This window comes from Bombus vancouverensis, chromosome 5 (assembly GCF_051014615.1).
Source record: "Bombus vancouverensis nearcticus chromosome 5, iyBomVanc1_principal, whole genome shotgun sequence".
In the NCBI taxonomy this organism is placed as follows: domain Eukaryota; kingdom Metazoa; phylum Arthropoda; class Insecta; order Hymenoptera; family Apidae; genus Bombus; species Bombus vancouverensis.
In genome coordinates this window covers 16,900,678-16,923,739 of record NC_134915.1, presented here as the reverse complement: position 1 = coordinate 16,923,739, position 23,062 = coordinate 16,900,678, and the positions used below count along the sequence as shown (strand labels likewise).

The 23,062-nt window shown below is 50.9% G+C and overlaps 1 long non-coding RNA gene across 5 annotated transcripts in view; it reads left to right on the top strand.

Annotated features, from left to right (window-relative positions):
• LOC117158478 (uncharacterized) overlaps nucleotides 1–23,062 on the top strand; it is a 125,641-nt gene that overhangs the window by 77,392 nt on the left and 25,187 nt on the right. For 3 of the 5 annotated variants that reach the window (XR_013058450.1, XR_013058451.1, XR_013058452.1), the window contains one exon: nucleotides 14,874–14,942. This is a non-coding gene — a long non-coding RNA (uncharacterized LOC117158478). Of the gene's footprint in view, nucleotides 1–11,087; nucleotides 14,779–14,873; nucleotides 14,943–23,062 lie in introns of those variants that run through there. The other 2 variants (XR_013058449.1, XR_013058448.1) reach the window with 2 other exon arrangements.

The following is a 23,062-nucleotide window of genomic DNA, read 5'->3' as shown; positions in this document are numbered from 1 at the left end:
TAAAATTAAGATTTTATAGCCGCGACAGTCATTAAGCTATAATTTTTACGTAATCCTCGTTGATGTTACGCCACGTTCGCACGATCGCGTTCTCTGTCGCTCGCGCCTAACAGTCCCCTCGAGATTCGTGATTGATGAAACGGACTGTACGCGTACGCGATAATATACAGAGGAGCGTACAAAGCCGGGCCACCGTGCGTCTACGTGACACATGTTTCTACGTGGGTGCTGGACATTTTACGACTTTCGGTGCGCAGGTTCTCTGTGAAAAAAGCTCCGAGCGAAGAAGCGAGTCGAGTCGAGTCGAGTCGAGTCGAGTCGAGTCAACGGATTCGTTCCTCTCTCACAGAGAAGCGAAGCGTGCACGTTTCTTCTTCTCTTTAAGCCGCGATTCCGATCTCTCGCCAGATTTTTATCGACGACGAGCTTCGTTAAACTCGCATCTGATACGACCGCGGGTCTACGCGGGCGCCATTGTCGTTGCTGTATGCTGGATTCTCGCCCGAGGATAATTAATAATTTCCATGAAAATCGCATTTAACCGCGCACACATCGTGTTTCATCCGAATAGCGAAAAGGAGCGCGAACAACGCGAAACGCTTTCTTTTCTCAATTCGTAAATCACTCGGCCCAGCCAATTAAAACTGACAATACGTAGCGAAGCGATACGCCGGCCAGCCGAGGCTAAATTGGAAGAAATCTAGACGCTTCGGTAACGATCCAACGATACCCGGAAGAATCGACACCGCGGCATACTACGCGTGTGTCTACGGTAACGCGAACGTTAACGCAAACGCGACTGAGTATCGCGTGACAAACGCGTACGACGGCGCGATAACCGCGTTCTCGTTTCCCCTTTCTTCGCGCGTTTCCAGCCCCATGGAAATGCGGCTACGTAAACGCCAAATAATCGTTTCCCCTTCGCGATTACCTACCTTTAATCGGGCCAAGCGCGCGCGTCTGTCACGCGGATGTCGATTAAGTAAATACGAGGAAAGGAAGAGAATTTGCGGAAAGAAAATTCGTTCTACTCGCAATTAGATGGCAAATCGAGGCAAAGGGTTGGCGCTAGATCGGCCACGACGCTCGATTTTCGTCGATCCCTTCTCTCCTTTTTCTCCTTTTTTTTTTTTTTCTCCTTTTTTCGCGTCTGATCGTAGCACTTTTGGGGTCTCGTCTCTTCCGCTCGTTAGGCGTAGAGTCGGGGCTTATGCTAATTTTAAGTAGTCGCCCCAGTCGATTCTTTGCTAAAGCTATTAGGCGATCATCTCGGATAATCCCGCGATTCTGGGTTTACTCGGGACACGACTTTTCTAAGTTTTCTTCCTCCGCGCGGCTCTCGGCCACCGTCGAAAGCCGGCTGGCGTCGTTCGAGTTCGCGTGCTCGTGTTTTTTCCATCCATCGAGCGCACATATATTTGCGCTGGGTCGGCCGTGAATGGGGTTAGACCGGGGATTACGCGTCGCCAGGATATACGAACGGGTTCGGCCAAGACGCGTTAAAGGCTTCGGTGAAAAGCGTACACGGCTCGCGATCGCCAACCAACACCAAACAACGAACGACTGAAAGACACGAGTTTGTTTCGGCTTGGCTCGTTTCCCATTTAACGAACGAAAACGATACGGCAACCGGTTGTTCTAAACGTAGACGTGCGAACGGAGAAGATTTCATCGGCGTCCAACTAATGGGCCGCGTTTTAATCTCTACCGAAAACGATCGTGCTTTTCGAGTAATTTAACGGTAATAGAGATACAAGGGTAGCTCGATTCCCCGTCTCCGCGTTGGACGAGCGGTCAGGTGCGTCGAGGTCCCTCGAGACGCGCCTCCGGAGGATGCACCTGTCCTCGTCCAGGTTGCCTTTCGTTCCTTCGTTTCACAGAACGCACGGTTCTATCGTTCATCTATCAAATTGGCCAGACATATAGATAAGAAAATAGGGGAACCAGCGAGAAGGCATCCGTGACGGAACACCCCGGTTGTTATTTGGTCAACGTCACCCCGCCGTCTCGCTCTAAATTCCCTCGGCCTCTCGCGTCTCACCAATCTCACCTGCTCGCCACGCTAAATGACCACTCTCTCCGATGCCAGAGCTATCGTTGCCATCGTCATATTTCTCTCTCTCTCTCCCTCTCTCTCCCTCTCTTCTTCTCTCTTTTTACGTCGACTTATCGTAAAGGCACGTCGTTAACGACTTTTTATTCCCTCGCGTTTTTCTTTCACCCCTCGACGTGTTCCTTTGATCTTGCGGATAATGCGGCACGGTGGTGTTGCGCGATTCTCGGATAGCTGACAAAAATACCGCGTACTTTTATTAACTTTCAACGCGGTTACGTTCCACCTTCTCGTTGTTTCTTTTTTCTCCTTAGCTCTTTATCGATCGACCGATCGAGAAATCGAATCGTCCGTCATCGAATCGAATCGCGCGACGATAAACACGGAGCGATCGTTCGCTGGATCGTTGTCGCCGTGAAACGCAAACAAGATTTGGACGAACAAAGACGTCGCGATACGGCTTCCAATAGATCCGAGGAAACAGTCATAAAAGTTGGCCGCGCGATATTCAAATAAGCCGACGAACTTCACGCGGAATGACGCTCGCGAGTAATCCGAATTTTAAGTCTCGCCACCTTTCTTCCGCGGTGAGAATCGACGGTAAGCGTGCATATAAATTACGTTATAAACTGTGCCGAGGTCTGGCAAAGTTTAACCGCGAATATCTCTTCATTTGCGAGCGACGCGTTCAACGATCACGACGATACCTCGTGCGCCCGATCCTTCCGCGATTCTTTCGATGATACCGGCTCGTTCTCATCGGAGTTCGTAAGGCGGTTTAAAGGCGTCCTCGATATTTCTCGCGAATCGAAGAAGAACATAAAACGGGACTAGGCGCGAAAAAACAGACGAGAAGGAACGAGTGGCTGGTGGTAACCGTGGATCGGAGTAGCAACGAGGACGCGCAACGTGGGATAATAACTTGATTACGCGGCAAGTTTTATCGAAAAATCATAAAGCAATTAATAACGTTCATTAGAGACGAGAGCTCGGTGGCGAGCAGGCGCGCGCGCACTCGCGCCCGTGCGATAGTAATTCCGTTTGATAGGTAATTAGACGAGGGAGCGGGTAATTGCGTTAATTGAGACCGAGACCAAGCGCGTTGGAACGTTGCGCAAAGCTTGGCTAGATATATGGAACCGTTCCGTTGTACACGCACGCCGTGGTCTCTCTAATCGCTGTAATCGCAGTTCTTCTTACTGGAAATAACGTAAAGTATGCCCAGAGTCGTCTCCCGTCGCTCCTACCTCGTAGCTCGTTCGTCTCTCTTAGACGTCGCCTCGTAGAAAATCGCCTTTCATGGACACGTCGGCGTTTCGCAACGTTCCAAAGATCTCGTCGCGTGTCGCCGGCCTCTCGATCGTTTTTTTCTTTTTTTTTTTTCTTTTCTTCTTTTTTTTCGAAAAAGTCACCAAGATCGTCGCTTCGGTGAAAACGACAGGATGGAATTCTCGAGGCGCGAGCCTCGAAATCGACCGAGTCGTTCTCCCTGGTGATTAATAGACGAAAATGGGAATCGCGTAGTCGAGGACGGATCTGTGGGTAGCGATCGGCCGCGTTCCTTACAGGGAATCGACAACCGAGAATATCGCTCGTATGTACGCGCGAATGTACGCGTTCGACGATTTACGAAAAAGCCCGTGGGAATTTCACGCGTTTTCCAGAGCGCACGGTTTTAGAGGACTCGATAAGGTTTTTCACCGTAGGATAGATCTTAACGATCTCGGACCGTTTGCATGGCAAACGCGCGTCCCTCGACGCGATCCAAACCACTCGTCGCTGGAATTCTCGCCATCCAAATGTCCTCGGTCATCTAGTCCTCGAAATCGTGGCTCGCGTTCCTGGTGACGCCAACTTCGCGAAAACATTCTTCGTTTTTTATATACATTTCCAAGGAACGGAACAACGCTTGCCACGCGTAGACACTTCCAACGGCGAACATCCTGAACATCTGCCGGGATCCAGCGTTCTCCGTATCATTCTCTATCGTTCGTTCCTTTTCTTTCTCTTTTCCTTTTTTCTCTTTTTTTTTTTCTTTTTTACTCGCAAGAGAACGTCGCGCAATAAAGCCGCTACCATCGGCATAATGCGGCCGTAAGCCCTTCCGATATTTGCCATTTTATGTAACGTCTACTTACGCGGCGGAGCTCATATTAAAGTCAAGCAAGAAATACGGAGAGCCACGCCTGTACGTACGTATCGCCGTCACCGACGAAATTACCCGGAAAACTCTTTTTCCTCGCCCGCGGTTTCGACGTTTTGTCATCCGATCGTTCGTGATCCGACTGTAATTGGACGACGATTAAAGGTTAAAGATCGATCGACGACACGGTATCGAACGAACGACGTTCGATCGTCCGCGTAGAGAAGAAGAAAAGGAAAGGAAAGGGAAGAAAAGGAAAGAAAAGATCGGACGGAGTTGACGAAGAAGACGAATCTAAGCCGACTAAGTAAAGTCACCGAGTCAGATTTCGTAGACGCTGATCCGATAGCGTTCGTGAGTCGCGTCGTTAAGCTTAATTCTGCGCAAAACGATACGTGCAAACGCCCGTACGTCTGCGTTCGATTCTTCCGCGCGTGGGTTTCTTCGCGAACCGGGAACAAACGTGTGAATCTAGCGGCGCGATCGAGAATACGATCGAGAATACGATCGAGTTAAGACGTAAACGCAGGCTGTGCCGGGAGAATGCCGGTCGCGCGAGCAAACGCGAGTTATACGCGATAGTTTATGGGAAGAAAAAACGGCAACAGCCAGACAGAAACGCGGGGCTTTATGTAATACGGCCGTTATTGAAGACACGAACTACATATCGTGCATTCGCGTTGCGCTCATGCTCGCGCGATATACCGCACTTCCCGTCGTCTGGCGAGAGAAAGAAGAGAGACAAGTATCCAATTAAAGGCAAGGTAGAATACTTTTGCGCTATCTTATATCGAACCGTGAGATGTATCGACGAAAACGGCCAAGAAACTCGCGTTTAACATAACCAGAATCGTTATGACTCAATCTGGCCGTAATTGGCGATATCGGGGATGCATATCGTCGTGACACACAGCCGACAAATTCGAGGAAGCCCGATAATCTCGAGAGCGTGCTCTATTATTAATATTAAACTATCTGATCGACCGATCGGGAATACATTTACATTCATAAAAGAAGCCGACGTTACAAGGGGACAAGGTTATCCGCGCCATTATTCCCGCTGATCCGCCACGAAACCATTCCGCCTTGTTGCCGAACACGCGTTAATTGAAAGACCCGTCGATTAATTAGCACGCGAATGGACGACGACGGTTATGGAACGGTTAACGTTGCTGCACGCTTTCCATCGATGGACGCGACACGCCGGCTCGAACGCCTGGGCCTCGAATGGCATGGAAATGAGAAAAAGACCGAACGGTATTTAACGCGCGGCCTTTCGGCCACCGCTAACTTCGTAATCGCGTACATGGGTATCAATTACCCGAGCTACGCTATTATTGCAATTATTCGCATGAATATGAATACGATATATAGGTAGGAAACGCGGTTCCCGTGGCTCTCGCGGAACAATTTGTTTCCGACCCGCTAATTCGTGGAACAACGCCCATGTCGTTGAACAAATAATATCTCGAATAAGGAACCAAGTTTCGCGATATTCCGCTCCGGTAACTTTTGAATAATACAACGCGATAACTGTCCACCGTTGCGCGAGCGTTCGTTCTCGTTCTCGTGCTCGCAGTTTCCGAGCATTACCGGGTACACGATGATATCGAAACGCGATCCAAGATAAAAGTGGCTGTCTCGTACGGCGATCGGCGAAACGGCCAACACGGCCAACGATTTCGGAAAACGAGGTAACCCGTTATACGCAGTTCGGGTGTGGCGCCCGACGACGGGTCGCGTCGGTCCGGAAAGAAGAAGAATCGCATCGGAAACGAAAGTCTCCGCGGAGATTCGTCCCGGCCACGTACTTGTATATCCTGCCGCGTGTGCATTAATTTTGCACCGTTGTCACCGGCAGGTACATGCGTATTCATGAGACACAGCGAGGCTTATAAACGTCGGGCTATTAGCGATACGATTAAAATGTGCATTTCTCGGCGTTGTTTTAAACGCAACCCCGGCCCAGGAGCCTCGAACCGTAACTCTGCCAGTAGCCCGGACGCGAAGCCGCGCGCGTATAGTACGGGCCGCGCCTACTTCACCTACGCTCGCAATGTTTTATTTCCCTATTCCGCTTCCCTGCTTTATCTACCGGAAGAAATAATAATCCGTTTCGTTCCTGGCCCCGCTTTAATTCTCGCTCTGTCTTGCCAATTAATTCCGCTTTTTACCATTTTACACGGCACGCCGCGTCCACGAGTTTCACCGTATACCCATCCTCGTCAGCCTCGGCTAACGATAAGAGATGCTCGATATCCGCTAATCTTCCGGTGATTACGAACGCTTTCCTTCAGGGTGTAGAGAGAGAGAGAGAGAGAGGAAAGAGAGAGAGAGAGAGAGAGAGAGAGGGAGAGAACGGTCGTGGCGTTTCCAAGAACGCAACAGCGAGTAACGTTGGACAGCGTCGAGCGACGTCCGATATCTTCGACGAAATAGATTAAAAAAGGAAGCAGAGGAACGAGCGAACGTTGGAGCGTTTCGCGTATGGGTAAACTGGACTGGAAAAAGAGCGAAACGACTCTGCCGGATACTGGACAGAGTTTGGCGTACATATCCGACAGCGTGCTCGTGCAACTGCACCGCGGACACGGAGAAAACCCGGCCCCCTGTTCGCATCGTTGCAAAACGGACGCATTTAGGATGCAGCTGCGAGTTCGTTAGAGCGTCTAACGCGCGTGTGCGAGCCCCAATTGTTTATGCGCGCTGGATGTAGCCACGGAGCGCACATACGCGTATCAGAGAGCGATGAATATGCATACCTTAATTCGCGGGGCTAATTGAATAATTTGTAAAACGCGGCAACCCGGCCCGGGCCACGACCTTTTTGCATTCCCCGCTACTCGCCGCCCGTGTACCATCGTGGCCACCGCGCCACCGCCGTGCCGCCGGCAACCACCAAACGCCGTCCAAGCAGAATGATATCCTTACCGATCCGAACGCTTCACCTGGTATGGATAGCTCGCCTAAAATGCGGTTTGGCACCCGTCGGTGCTTCGGGAACGCGACGCCCTCGACACCCTCGTTCCCCTTTCCACACTGGCAACGCGTGTCCCTCCTCGAATCCAATGCCGATTCTATTTGTCAGGAAACTCGTTCCCTTCGACCGTTCGCCTCCTTTTTATCAATCGCGGGACGAGCCACGAAATGCGAGCGCGCGCTGCTTTCCTAGGCATTCGAGCGGATCGAGCTCTTAGACGAAGAAGAGATACTGTTATCCGCGATTAACCGATGGATAGGATGCACGAAAGTGTCCCCTGGTAGCGCAAAACAGAGGAGAACGCACGCGGGGGGAAGAAGGGAGAGGGCCGAGAGCGAGATGGAGCGGTTCGTGGGCCTATTCCCCCTGTTAGCTGATGAATGGGCCCAAGGCTCCTCCTTACTTATGCGATGCGTGCCCCCGACGGCATACATCACTGCCAGCTAACGTTTTTACGGGGCACGATGCGAACAAGAATATGATTACGCGCGTTAACATTCTTGGAATATCGTTGGTCCGCGGTCGTTCCGTCCAAGGATCCGTCGGCCATTCGTCTTTTCCAGAAGGAGGTAGTATAGCAGGCCGGCGGCGTGCGGCGCGTATCGCTCGACGGTTCGATTTCGCGCAACGAAACGCGCGTGAATTACGCGCATCGTCGGATAACTCGCCTAGATTCCTCCCACGACTTTATTACGCGTGAAATTGGCGGACGATCGCGCGGCAAGCCGACGAGCCGGCGTTTCAGACTCGAGCAGCGAACGCATAAATTTCGTAATTAACTGGCAATTATGATAATCGGACGACGGGCGAGGGTAGCGTGTACTCCTTCCTCGTTCCAACCGGATCGTTGATTATCGCCCGATCTCCGCCGTCTCGTATAAATCTCCGCGAGTAACGGCGCGATTTTCCGACCGAGCTTGCCGAGAAAACCTGCCGGCTGCCACTCGGTGGATCCCTCGATTCGGACGAGTGTTCGACCGAGCGATGCGGCAAAGTCGTCGCACGACGATCCTAGTGGCAGAGCGTTCGGCGTGGAAATCGGTTGTCGTACGATCGACGATTTAACGACAAAGGCCTAGAAACAGGAATATCCAAAGTTGGCTGACGTCGTAGGGATTCTCGGTGGAGTGGCAAAGGCCCGGCGAACGAACGATTCCCTCCGGTTCTCCGTTTCTCTCTCCCTCCCGTTTCGGTCTGGCCGCGTCGCGCGCTCGTTCCCCGATGGAGAGAGACGCGCGCGAGCCTGCCAGAGGTCCTTTGATCCTCGGCATTCGGTGTCGGCAAACAGGAACTCCACTGGTGAACGCAGCCACCGCGCTTTAATACCTCATGCAAATTTCAGGAAAAGGGCGCCCCACACGACCCTCCCACCCTCCTCCATCCTCCTCATCCTTCTCGCTTTCCTTCGTCTCATCCTCCTCGAGCTCGGTGATAGCCCGCTATATTGCTTTTCGAACAAATCGTTATCCGGTTCGTACGCTTTGCCTCTCCATATCGGCAAGTCGACTACCGAGCAAATTTCAAATTTACTCCTCCATCGGCCTGCAAAAACCAGAAAGCTCAAAGCCTCCGTACCACTCCTGTCCTATCGGTTTCCTCGAGCTTCCCCCTACGGATCGCTATAGCGATCGTAACAGTACGTCTCCTTGTTTCCGCCGCGTTCTAGGCCATACGCTATTCCATTTCTAACCTCGTCCCTTTTAGTTGCCCTCCTCCGGCGACATTGTTTTTTCAGCTACCTCCGCGTGTTTCTCCCTCTCCCTCCCTCCCTACCTCCCTCCCTCCCTCCAGGAACGTAGGTTCGCCGATCCTTTTCCTCGATCTCCTGCTCCGCTTCTTCCGCGCCGTAGTTTACACCAGCCGATATACATACAATGCGGTGCAGAGCAATGCCAGATCAAACGTACGTAGGTGCGACCAAGCGTTGTTTTTTCTTTCTTTTCTTTCTTTCTTTCCTTCGTGGCCCACGAATTGTATCCCGTTCCACCCTGCTGAAGAATTTATTCTCGGTGAATTACAGGTTCGCCGGAGCAACTCGTCACCGTGGCCAACGCCACAGCGTTATCGTTTCTGTGCAACGGTCGTAAGCGTCGTTGGTGCAAATGCGAGGCACGCTCGATCGTCACCGTACGCTCCGAAACCCCGTGCATCCCGCTTCTGACGAGCCTACTTAATTGTCCTGGACTTCGTGGGGCCGAATCGTTGCACGCGCGCCTTAACAATGCAAATGATAGCGTGGAAGCGTATGACGAGTTGGAAAGTACGCGCGAGGATCGTCCGAGAGTATCAATTATCGGAACGAGGGGACACGAGCTCGAACCGCCGGCATGGATACGCTGAAACAGGCAAAATTATCTGTCGGCTGGACAAGTTTTATTTCTGAAATCAAAGTTATCGATCGGACGCGCGATCACAGCGTATCCTCATTTGGAGAGCGATAATTTTGCAGACGCGTGGCCCTCGGCGGTTTTTGAGGTTTCGTGGTTTGGAAAGTGTCCATTGGCGTACTGTATGGCTGGCTATACCTGTATATTTGTCTACGCACTCATGCCCCAAAGCCGTTCGTTCCAACCAACGAACCGCATAATCCTTGACGAGAGAACCTCGTCAATCACGGCCTCGATGCGCTAGACGAATCGATAGGTACGAATTTATCTGTGGCTACTCCCGCGGACGCTTTCATCGTTGATTCGCTCTCGTTGGGATCACGAAGTCGATGAATCGAGCACGTTTTCGACATCGAACGCTCTTGTGTTCCGACCGATCGTTCGTTCCCACGATTTCGCGTATCGACGCGAAAAAAGAACAAAAAGGGGGGAAAAAAACGGCAGAGAAGAACGAAAATCGCCAGGAAGACCGTAGAAGTTGGGCTATCGGCTGCTTTCGTACGGTGACACGAAAGATCGACGCGAATCGTTTCGTGCGATACGTTTTGCAACCGCTCTACCGTGAGACGCGCGGAAAAAGTCGAGAGTGACTTCTATCCGATCCGGACGAATCCATGTTTATCAATCACCTTGAGAGATTAAAAGATAGAGTCGGAGTGGTTGGAAACGGCACGACCGGTTTACGCGGGGCTTGCAATCAATCGCGTTTCGTAAAGTGACGCAACGAAGAGGTCGAAATCCGCGCGATGGAAATCCGTGGAAAACGATTTGCCCGGCAAAAGGAGGACTCTGGCCATCTCCTCTGGCAAAGGAATCTCCGTGGAGGTGGTCCGTGAACCAAGGTGGGTACCAGAAGGGTACCGAAGGACGTCGGAGGAAGCATGGAGTCCTCGGTTGGGCGCGGGTAACTTTTTTGCACCGCGAAATGGCCCAGAGAATGTCATCCAATGAGGGTGAAGTAAAGGGAAAACAAGTAAAATAATGATAAAAGGCGGAGCCCGCGGCGTGATTTGATTGGTCGAGATATCGCCGGCGTTCGAGTCAACCCGCGAAGAAGAGGGGGTTGTCCTCTCCTTTCTCTCTCCTCGTCTTTCTCTCTGGCCCTGTCTCTCTCGATTTCTCGTTCCTCCTCTTCGCTTCTCTCCACCACACACCTTCGTCCCCGCTTTTCTCTCTCTCTCGATCCTTTTCTCGTCTCCTTTATGTCCGTCTCGTTTCGACCGCTACGTGCACTCTCTCTCTCTCTCTCTCTCTCTCTCTCACTCTCTCACTCTCTCTCTCTCTCTTTCTCTTTCTCTCGTGCGCACACGACACACACACACACACACACAGACACCACATTGGCTTACTTTATTCTCCATTCTCTGTCGGTCCATGCTCCGTGATCGTGTCCTGACTCTGGCAGAACCATCGGTTCTCCCTCCTCCCCTTTCTATCCTCCTTCAACTTCTTTTCTTCTTCTTCGCTTCAGCGTCTTCTTTCTCTGCGCTCTACTACGTCATCGTCATCACCGTCGTCGTCGTCGTCGTCGTCGTCGTCGTCTTTCTTCTAGGCTCTGTGTCTTTGCTCGCAAAGATACACTTTAGTCGATAGAAACGGTGGCAACGAGGGTACTCGATCCGCGCGTGAAATATATATTTCAAACGATCGCGATAAATCTGGAAAAACCGGATATCGACGCGTGTAACCTTTTTCCTGGCCAAGCCCTGTTCGGCCAAGATGCCACGGCGAATCTCGTTTAGCAGAAATATCGTACATCGATGATAGGAGAGAGGAAAGAGTAACTCGTTGCGGAACCATATGCGGGAAGCATAGGTCAAAGAGATGATTAGCGTAGCGAAAATTCGGAGGCCGTCACGTGTTCCGAGGGGCGGTTTCGTGGCGGAAAAGTATATTGACTCGTGATACGCCATCTGTGCGAAGGAGGCACCCTCTCGTCGGCATTATTGGCAAAATTAATAAGCCCCGTGATCGCGGTAGGTCGAAATGGGAAGTGGTTAATTCTGGCTTTACCCATGGACCCGATGTTGGCGGATTAGAAACCTTTCCAAACGAATGGAAATTGTTTGCTCGACGAGAAGCAACACGCCGAGGGGTTGCCGCGTCTCCAACTTGCTACGACGCGTATCCTAAAGAAGCATCGGTGATAAATTATTGCTGTCTGTCGCTGAATTCAGTTGCCGTAATCTCCAATACTCATTATGGCGCATTAAACCGAACAAGTTCTCCAAATAAGCGTCCAAGGTTTACCGATTAATCGCTGCCGATAATTTGTCGTACGCTGATTTATCGCCGCTCTATCCGTGCTCGATTCTCTCGTTCTCGTTAGATTCCACTTCTTTTTTCCTCCAAGTACCGAGATAAAAAGATCCACGTTACACGTGCTCGTTTACGAATACGTCCTTCCGACATACCGCCTTGCATTACACCATACAACAATTATTAAGAACACGATCGATCACGACGAAACCGACGATGTTCCCGATCCGATCTATTTCGGCGACTGGATGACGTCCGAAGAACGAGTTTCCCGTGCTCGCAACACTCTCGGCGAAGCGAGACGCGCGTGTCGTTGCAGGTCGAAACGGCTGGCGACGCGGTACCGAAAATTAACGCCACCGCGAATCAAGACGACAATGTGATTCATCAGTTAAATCCGCGTGCATAATCCTTTACACAGCGTCCGATCCCCGTCCACTAACGTAGATACCAACGTAGATGGGGACGAGAAACGTAGCTACGGAGGAGAAGCGGGGTTGACGATGGTGGTTGGTTCTGTCAGCAGGGACTACGAATTATAATCACAGTTGTGGTTCGTGCGGCTACGGGGGTGGATCGAGGTGGACGATGGAAGAGGAGCGAGAGGAGGAGGAGGGCGACGACGACGACGACGTTCGTCCGCTCGAGGGGATGGAAAAGGGTGTATTTACCCAGCAACGGTATACACCGGCGCCACCGAGGACGGACCTAGATGGAAATCTGCGGCATTCAGAGGCACTGGGCAAGAAAATTGGCTGACAACATTTCGCACGGCCGTCGAATTGCCGATCCCGTCCCCTTCCTGGACAGGAGGCCGTGTTCACCGATATTTACGCCGGACGAACTTGACGCATCGTTCTAATCGCCCTGACAATTTATCCTTCCTTTGCTATGCGGGATGCGCGATCCGCGGCATAAAATCGCGATCGGTCTGGTCGTAGCACGGAATCCGCTCGACGCAACGACCACATGCCAGTTATTTCTTTGCTCTTTCGGCGTAACAAAGGCCGGAATAACGTTCGATCCGAAGGGGATTTAACTTGGATCGAAACGGAGAAAAGCGTTTGTCGTGCTGAATGTGACAGAGACCCGTTAACGAGCAACGTCGCACGACTATATCGAACGGCCGCGTTTATTTCGGCAAAAGGCTTGGAGGCGTTTCCGACGAGAAGCCCTAATGATCGCCTCGTGCCGACAACCGGCGAATCCCGGCCAAATAAATCCGGCTTGATTGAATCATTGTTAAGCGAAACCGCGTTAAATACCCGTGAAATTAACCCAGACGATCCGTGCGCGGCACGCGATCACTGATTGGCTCCAGGGTATCGCCTTTAAAGTGCCATTAGAGGGCACCTCGTTCTCCGCTCCGAAACCATTGATTAATGACTTGTCCGCAACACCGAGCCACGTCTCTTACGACAAGATCTTCCGCTAACGTATCCTACGAACCATCTTGCACAGGCGCCTCTCCACTCTTTCGTCCTTTTCTCCAATTCCAGGAATTTCACCGGGATTTATACGAACGTCCGTGCAAACTTAATCGGTAAACAGTTTATCGTTGGAATAAACGTCGGTCGGACGGGTCCGAGGGACACGCGAACCTACGGCAAACCTGTCGCATCCTTTTCATTTCGTTGGTGATAATTCCGTCTTTGAGCCAGCTCCGATACGGTCCGCGGTCGGACATTAGGGTGATGGCGCGGACATATGGGAGCACCATGTGGTCACCACGGTGTCGGCGAAAGCGGAGAGAGAGAAAGAGCATAGAACCCCCGAGAGCAAGGGAACCGCAAGAGGCGATAGGGATATAGGCGACCGCAGATTCAAACGGATCCGACGGCTAAACGCTCGCCGCAATTTGTAGCAATTTGTTAAGTAGCCGGCCAGAACATTACCTATATTGCGTTTACTCCCCTTGACCGGAAGATATACGGGGGCAAGTTCAGATTTATCGTTCTCGCTAACGGAACAGATCGGAGAAAAGAAGTCACGAGCCTGTGTGAGTCAGGATAAATTTGCTCGCGAGGCGATAAACGTTCGGCGTGTTGTGTAGGTCTTTGCAAATTCGCGGAAAGAACAGAGCCATTCGTTACGAAAAGAGGCGGGACCATCGCGTTTGTCGAGCGAAAATAACTTGACCTCGTTCCAACGAGTCGACGCTTCGATGCGCGACTTTTCGTCGAGTCATCGCCGATGAAAAGCAAAAACGAGCTGCACGGAAAAAGCTACACGCGAGCGAGGAAAAAGGAATCCAGTGTAACGCAAAGATTCCGTGAAATCGAGGTTGGAGCTGGCAGACAATTTAAATCGTAGGTAAACGTCGAGGGGACTCGTTTTATCCCCGGGCGACCTTATCGAAGTCTCTTCTCTTTCGGCGTAGAGAGGACTCCTCTTCTCTTGTCGGTGTTCGTGGACTCGTGCAAGAGGGCGAAGATTCGAGACGAGAGCGAAACGACTTTGGTCTTTCGTGGATGCTTTTAGTCGATGAGTTTCGCTTCCCTACATCCCGTTTCGCTTTCGTCTCGTTCTGTAGCATCGCTGTCCTGGCCTAACCCAGCTTTCTCATCCATATGTAACAGTCGCCTGGTATTAATGACAGGGGGAAAGAGACGGAGCACGACATGTTACCTTCTTTATCCTAGAAACTCTCGCTCTCTCTCTCTCTCTCTTTTCCTCCGTTTCATTCGCCAGTTACACGCTATTGCGGTTTTATCGGTGCCTTTTCATTATCTGATAAATATAATGGAATTATTTGTTTGCCGTTTGAACGCGGCCATTGCGTCACGGGGCTCCGCGATTGCCAATAAGTTATTTAGAACGACCGCGCCTTTCGACGACACGAAATTCTTCGGCACATTGTCATCGCGATCGAGAACGACAACTTCTCGTTTAATAAATGGAACGCGGACAATCTAGGCCACCAGTGTTTACCGTCCACCGTCTACCGGCGTCTACCGTACGTTTCATTCGCTGACTAAACGCTCCGTCTCTTTCGTCGCCATTCCTTTTAAAAAATTTTACGCGAAACCGTTCCTTTTCTGTTTGTTACAGAGGACGGACGAGGAGAGGCAGCAACTCGCGAGTCGCCGAGGACAAGGATCGTCGACGATGATCGCAAAGGTAAGGGAAAGATGCTCGAACGATCGTTTTGCCAGTAACAGAGTTACGTTCCAAGAGACGCCGAGTCTGATTGATTCTTATACGCATCCGATTACGTTCGGTCTGCCTGGCTTGCAAAAAAAATGATCGACATCCGTTTATCGATCGATTTTCGTGGAAGGGCCACTCGTCGCCCCTTTCGTTCGAATAATAACAACGTAACGGATGAATAAGTAAAAACCTAGGTTCGTGACGTGGTATCCGCCGGTGAGCGAACGAACGTATAAACCAAGAACCGTGTTAAATAGAGACGAATGTCGAACGTAAAAGGGTACGATACGCGTGTCGATCGAACGACCATCTCGAAGAAACGACGAACCTCGACGAAAAGCTTATCCGGCGTTCCTCTGTCGCTCTCCTAAGTGGCGTGCAAGTCTCGAATTCTCTGCGGGCTACGCCCGACGAACATCTGAATAGGATCGCCGGTCTCTACAAGCGACGCGAACATATGTCAGAATTAATCACAATGAGCGGCACAGGTTGAAGGTTGCGGAGAACGAGACCTCACCGACACCCAGGCAGTTTTTCAAACGTTCGTAAAGTGGTTGATAAAGAGACGGCAATCGGTTAGCCTTTTTAACCGAGGCGCGATGACGGCCACTTACCTGCAGCTCGGTGGCACTCGGACGACCGTCGACAATCACGTGAAAAGACCAGGAAGAGGATTCGGGAGGGGAATACTAGCGAGAACATACGCGCGTTTGTCCTCCTCAATGCTACTCATCCGTCGACATCAGTTACGGTCTCTTTTTCGAAGGAATTTTCTTTCTCGTCCTCGCTCCACCATCTCTTTTTTCTCTTTTTCTCCTTTCCTTTCTTTGTCTTTTTCTTTTCTCTTTTCTTTTTCGTTGTCCACTTTGGTCGACTCGCCATACACGAGACGATCGCTCGCCGTACAATACTTTTGCGCGATTCACTCGCAATACACTTGCCGCTAGACGCCATTTGCCTGCAACTTTTCACTGGCAACTGGCATAAGGTTCCATTAACAGCTAAGTAGGATCGATTCGATTCGTGCCTCTGGTAAATGCTCCCAGTGCGGCAGTTAGCCCCCGTGTAAATTGTCTTCGTGCTCGCCCTCGCTCCGTCTATCTCTCGTCCGCTTTTTGCACGTGCGTTTAACCGTACAAATTACACGAACGTAGGACCCCATATCCCTGGATACCAGGCCGAATGTTGCATGCCCCGCGGGTTGCCCGTCCACCGAGAGGAAAGATGACGAGAACAGAGAAGCCGCGGGAGAGACGAAGATCGAGTCAAGATTCGAACATGTGGCATCATTTGTTACGTGCAAAGTGGGGATCCGCCTGTGTTGGTCCACGGGTTATCTAAGCTCGCTTAACACGTTCCGTACAGCGTGTGTTTTCGCCTGACTTTCGATCGAAGCTGCATATATAATACGACGGATTCGTCACGTGTATTCCCTAGAAAAGAAATCCAGCGGCGACTCTCGATAAAAGGATCGTCCGCGATACGCCAATTTCTTTCCGAACGTCTGGCATTTAAAAACTCGTGACTCGGAAGCATCGATCGATCGATCGAAATGTATCCCGATCGACAAACTCGTTGGTGCGACGATCAAATTTTAGGGGACAGGAAGGTGAAAGAGACGAAAGATCGGCGGGGAGCGCGTGGCACAGACGCAGATACTCGATGGGGATCTCGGTTTCCGTGGACATATGGTCAGCCGTGGCTTGCCGTGACAAAAAAGCGCTACAGAAACGGCGACAGAAGTTGGGAGTGTCGGCGAGCGATATATCAGGGCTTAAACTGTCCCGTCGTAGCAGGCATGTCCTACCAGCGTGGTCCTCCGCACCCTGCCTGACTGACTGGATGGTCGACTGGTTAGCTGGTTCGCTGGTTTGCCGGTGCACGTATGGCATTGCGTTCAACAGGGGTGCTGGCATTAGTTAATAGGGCCGCGCTGCTGCTTCGGGGAACGCGTTAATGCAAAAAGGAAAGAGAGGATTCTCTGTCCGCCGGATAAAAGGTTGCCGTCTAACCGAATGCGGTTTCCAATCTGTTGGGTTTTTACGCCTCGAGTCTAATGGGCAAAGATTATCGGCCCGATTTCACCGATTCCAGGGGATATTTTTTCGTGTCACCTGATTCGCTTACACACGAGGTTGTGGCTCCTCTCCGGCGCTACGAACCGATCACGCTAGATTCAATTACGCGACCGTGAGAAAGGGAAGAATCACGATCCCGAATAGCCCGGAGAGTTCCTTTTTCGGTGTCGTTGGCGGAAGGCTATCCGCGAAATTTACTGAAAAATTTCCAGCGAAGCGAGCGACCTTTAGGCCGAGGGACGCGTAAAGGCAAAGCTAATCAGAAGCCGAGTCCACTTCTTGTCGCCGGAGAAACTTCATTACGCATTCAGCTTGGCGCCGGGATTATCATATCCAGAGTCCTTTGACAAGGATCCCTCGATTCCCGGCTGGAAGGACTTGAAAAATATAAAACTCCAAGAATCTCGCTGCCTACGTCTACGGACCAGCTACCAGAAACGACAGACGACTTCCAGTTAGAAGAGCGAAACTCATTCTGGACGCGCAATGAATAAAAATCGTTTGAAGTATCGCTAGGTGCAAATTAACGCATAATCGTCAAACGTAATGAGAGACACCGTCGCCCTGACGTAAACGAGCCTGGTCCGTGAAATGTTTCTCTGCGACCCACTCAACGTCCTGCTTCGGGAAACTTTGATTATTTTTCTAATAACTTGGGTCTGCGAGTTGGCAACGTTCTGCCTCGGCGTCGCAGCCGCTTCGAAAGTCCCTGCTTCTTTCGACTGTGTCTAACTCCACGACGATGCCGACCAAAACAGATTCTCCATTGTCGCGCGTCCTAATTATTCGTGAAGATACGCGCAGGTGCGTCTTCGAAGTAACGAGGACACGAGGCCCGTTTAGACGATCGGAACCAGTGTTCACCGAAGCGTAAAGAATAGGCGAAGCGTTTGAAAACTTTTCGTAGCCGACGGCTTCGACGATCAGAGAAAGAAACGGAGAAAGGGAGGTTGCTTTTTTCCACGGTGCTTACGCAACCCTTGCTCGATGCCGGAGCACGCGATATCAATTAATTCCGTCCATATATATATATATATATATATATATATATATATATATATCTATATATATATATACACATCCGACGAGGAGAGGAATCGAGCATTGTGACCGAGCCAAGGACCGCTTTCTCGGTGACTAGGCTCGGCTACGCCTCGACCGACGGCCAGGCTCGTTTTCTCTGCTGACGGCACGTGCCGAACACAATGCCACCGAGTGACTGCCGTGCACGACTTGCAGCCATCGACGATCGACATGCTCTCGCGCCCTTTTCGCCTGCACGCCCCCCTCCAACAGAAATACCAAAGACAAACAACGCCACCGATACCAAAAAGCATTTATTCCCGATTCCTTCCCTCTTCTTTCTCCTTGCCATTCTCTTTATCGGCCGTTTAACCGAATATCTCTTTTTGTCCCTTCGCCCGTTGACGAGGGATGGACCGTGGGCGGGTTTGTCCCACACGCTTCTCATCCATGTACCGTTGCCCGTTTTTATTGCCCCTGGAAATTAACGAGACGGCGAGTATACCCAGGGATACGCGCAAACGTTGTCTTTTAAATCGATCTCGGAGAACGCGAGGGATGTTTTTGATGCAGTGGCTCGCACGAACCTTCGGCTCCAGTTTTCCTGCGGTTCTTGCAGAATTCCAGGATTCGCGGATTTTTAATGCGTCGAATACTCATCAATTTCTTCTCCCGACAAAAGACGGCCACCGTCTAACGAACGATCGCCTTGTTTGGTCGTCGTCGAAAGAAAGGAGGGAGAGTTGCATCTGCATTCTGCTCGCCGAGAAGGCTTTCCTCTATGCCGAACCACCGACAAAACGACTCGGCGTGTATGTATTTGGAGAAACAAACTCTGTATCGTATTTGGGAACAAGGGGGCATCCATTAGCGATTTACATCGGTCGTCCATTCGATTCCGAGCAAAATCATCGTCGCTCGTTCGTCACGTTTGGTCAAGCCGTCGGGGCAGTGATTTGCGGTTCCTATGATCGAGAACGAAGTCTCTCGTTCCTTCTCCCTCCGAAACGGAAACAGAAGGGGACTGAAGTGATTCGGAGACGAATCGACGAGTCGATCACGCGTGAACCCATGTTCATCGCGAGCAAGTATCGCGATGATGAATCGGCCAGTCCAAGTTTACACGAAGCGGAGCCGAAAAGCTCGTGCGTCGTTCGCGATACATCTGCCGCTGGACTGGAAAAACCGCAAAGGAATCTTCCGTTGGGAAAAACCGAAGGCGTGGCTGATGGATGAAGATCGATGACGTGTACGCGGCGCATCGTGCACCACATCGCGCGTCCTTGCCTCCGACCTTCTCCTTCGGCTCCTCGCAGTGTCATCACGCCTCATATCCTCCCCCGTCGACTTAATATCTTTCGACACGTGCAAGGGTCCCGCATGCAGCACGCGCCAGGTGCTTTTCTTACAATTTTCAGTGGCTGCGCGCTCGTTTAAACGTTCGTTCCGACATATTTTTACGACGGCGCACGGAACGAAGAAACCTAGGAGCTACGAGTCGGAATCTTCCAACAGTCGGCCTATCGATAGAAGACACGCGAGTTCGTGTGAAAAAGACGCATAAATTGTCAAAGTTTCTGGTGAAACGGAAGAAACTACCCGAGGGAATGCCGGCCTCGAAGCGGCGAAAACAAGCGAGTTTGGTCGGGAGAATCAAGTTGTCTTTCCTTTCTTCCGTATGCTTTCGTTCGAGTTCTTCGATGAACTACGGTTTTACCGACTTTGAATCCATTCGCCCAACTGCGATCATCAAGCTGTTTCTGCCAAACTTTCCGCCCCGTATTTCATTGTTTTTATCTTCGATCGACGGGTTATCGGAGAAAGAAGGACACGCAGAATTTCGCGCATCATCCTTCGATATTGTTTGACCCTTGCTTCTTCCCTTGCTCCCTTCCTTCCTCTCCTCTTCCTCCCCGCCCCCCCCCCCCTAAATAATCGGTCTTTTGTGCCCAATTCTCCAGCGACTACGGCACGGCCGAACGTTGCCGGGAATCGACGATCGAAAGGATCCAAATCCACGATGAGATCCCAACGTTTAGGTGGAGAAAGCTGTCAAGGCACGATTATTGATGACGCGCATTGATGACCGTCGTGAAAGAGCGCTGACCGCTGTCTTTAGCGCTGGCAGCGCTCGCTAACGCGAACATAATGCCGGGTTTTTCCCTCATAAGGGAGTTCAACAATACGATTTTCATTTTCGACCGAAGGGTAAACCTCCATCCCTCGTTTCTTTCTCCCTTTCAACCCGCCTCTCTTTATCTTCCATCCCTCTCTTCGCCTCCCTGCGATACCAGGGTTCACCGTATCACCGAAACACGTTCGTCGATGAAACGTCGTCGTCGTCGTCGTCGTCGTCGTCCTCGGTCTTCTCGACGTAGTCGTCGCGGTTGTCGTCCTGCGAACACATCGGAGGTAATGGCGTGTGCCCTTTCGAAAGCCCTCCGTTCCAGACGATTTTACCCCGCATCCATGTTATTTATCACTTTCCAGTGAAGTTTCGAGACTTTTCTCGACACCCTTCTCCAAGATTCGCCGCTAGAACACTGGGGAGGAAACGAGCTGTGCGCGTTTATCTATCATAAAGCTGATCCCGCGTTAAGAACAGTCTTCCGGTCAATTGTGTTCGACATCTCCGTAATTAAGCTTGACACGAATTACATCGACACCCGAGAAAACGTTACGCAAGGACGAGTCTTGTGATTGATGTTCGTTGACACTCCGAAGGCTAAGCTAGAACCTGGCGCCAACTCTTTACCGTTTCTTCGCCAGCAACCAAGTACGTAGTACGTAACTGTGAAACGAACGGTCCTTTTAAGCTAATCGTGGCTCCTTGCGTTCTACGGACGTAGAACGTTCTTGACATTCGAAAGAAACGAAGGAGAGCGAGTCGATAGAAACGATACGCGCCACTTTCCGCTAGGTAATTGTTCTGCTACGTCCGAGCTAGAAAGCGAATGAGACGGTTTGCCGTGAAACGCCAACGGGGAGGACGAGCCGATATTCATGAGGCGCGAGGGTGAAGCATAAAAAAAAAAGGTTGATGCGGATCCCGTTAGCATCGAGTCGGTTGGTCATTGAAACGGGTACGGGCAAACAAAGCTGACGCGAGGATCGCGCACGTGTGTTTGCCGGTACCCGCGGTGCCCTGCGAGAGGTCTACACAGAACGGAACGGAACGACAGGCAGAGTCTCGAGGAGGAGAAGGTTTCGGTATCAAACGTAATAGGAAGAGCTTCTCCGGCTCGTGGTTCATAGGCAGTTCCGAAGGGAATAGGCTGACCCGTTGCGCAAATCCGTAAAGGGGAGTCCGCGACTACGGAAGGGATCAGGCTGCCACGTGACAAGCGTGTTTGCTGGGTACACATAGCTCGGTGTTTGGTACACACGGCCTTGGAAGGCACAATGCTCGATGGGCTCCACCAAAACAGCGACGCGACGCCGGCATAAGCGATATTTGTGTCAGCATAAAGGACCCCCTAAAGCCGTGTTAAAAGAACAACCATCCCCACCACTTTGCTCCACTCTCGCTTCCTCTCGCTTCCTCTCGCTTTGCTTCTCCTTGTCCATCGTCGAGCGTGTCACCGTACTGGCAATAGCGAACCCGGAACAAAGGTGACGTTCCTTTTTGCACTTAATAGCGCATAGTAAAGTCTATGACACGGGTCAAACGCTCGTCGCCGCGAGACGTTTGAAAACCAACTTTGCAGAGGCGAACGCTTCTTCGTCAAATCATCTTCTAGACAAACTCGACGCTCGAGTCTACGCAGTGGGAAAAGACGCGTTCCACTTTGCTCCGCTAGTAACGTCTGCGTGAACGTTTCTCCATCTATCGACTGTGATCTATCGGCTCTTTGATCCTATTCCCCTTATTTGTTTATATTCTGTACCGACGTACCTGGAGAATTCTACAACCTCTCGACGTTTGCATATACAAGCTAATCGCTCTCTCGCAAACATTCCGCGTTCCCCTTCCACCAACCTTCGAGCTGTTCTATTCTCCTTTTCCTTCCTCCGCCCCTCCCCCCTTCCCAACCTCCTCGCCAACATCCTATTTACGCGTATCGCGGCGTTTCTCACCTCTGTCCCAAATTGTTGCATCCTCGATAACTACTATTATTCGGCGAAGAATATCTTCTGGCAGAATCGAGTCGGAAAGTATTATTCGGCCGTCAAGAACTAGTATAAACGCAATCGGATTAACTGCCAAACGTAGAGAGATGTCGACGGTAGTGGCAGCGTAGGATTAATTGGTATAGATAGTCGGGCTAGCGGAAGACTATGACGGCTTAACTAGAGTGCGCCAGCTCCCACGGAGATCGGACACCAGACAATCCTTCCTGCCCGTGGTAGACTTATACACCGATGCAAAAGCAGATAGTTTGGACTTACACAGTTGCTTGCATACCACCGATAAAAATAATAACGGCAGGTATGACATGTTTATTGCTGCTAATTTTAAAACTCGCAAGTTTCTTATCTCTGTCGTGTAAAGTTGCGCAAAGTTGGCAGGCATTTTATAGATGGTATCTCGCGCTTAACTCGTTAAGTCGTCTGATGGAAATTAACGGAGGTCGTATTACCCTATTAGTGAAAAAAAATAGAACAAAGCGGCTGTTTGTTTTCTTCGATTATCTAGAACGTTGTATTTCGTTGTCTTATCGCGAAACTCCCGTTGCGTGGGAATATCTTTAACGACGAATGGCAAGAGAAGGCAACAAAAAAAAAATAAAAAAAAAGAAAAATAAAAGGAACGAAGAATGCAGTTTTGGCGATGAATGGAAAAGATGGGCGACGCGTTTTTTGCAACGAAGAAAACGATTAAAAGCGTGTTTGGCGGAGTTCGACGCGGAGAGCGAAGAAGGATTCGGTGGTCCTCGACTTCCGTGCGAAAACGCAGCTGAAAAAAATCCGCTTTCAACGAGCCGGAACCCAAAGAGCGTGCCCCGCGAGGATTTTCAGCTAAACGACCGTTGGCTAATGTTCGCCGAC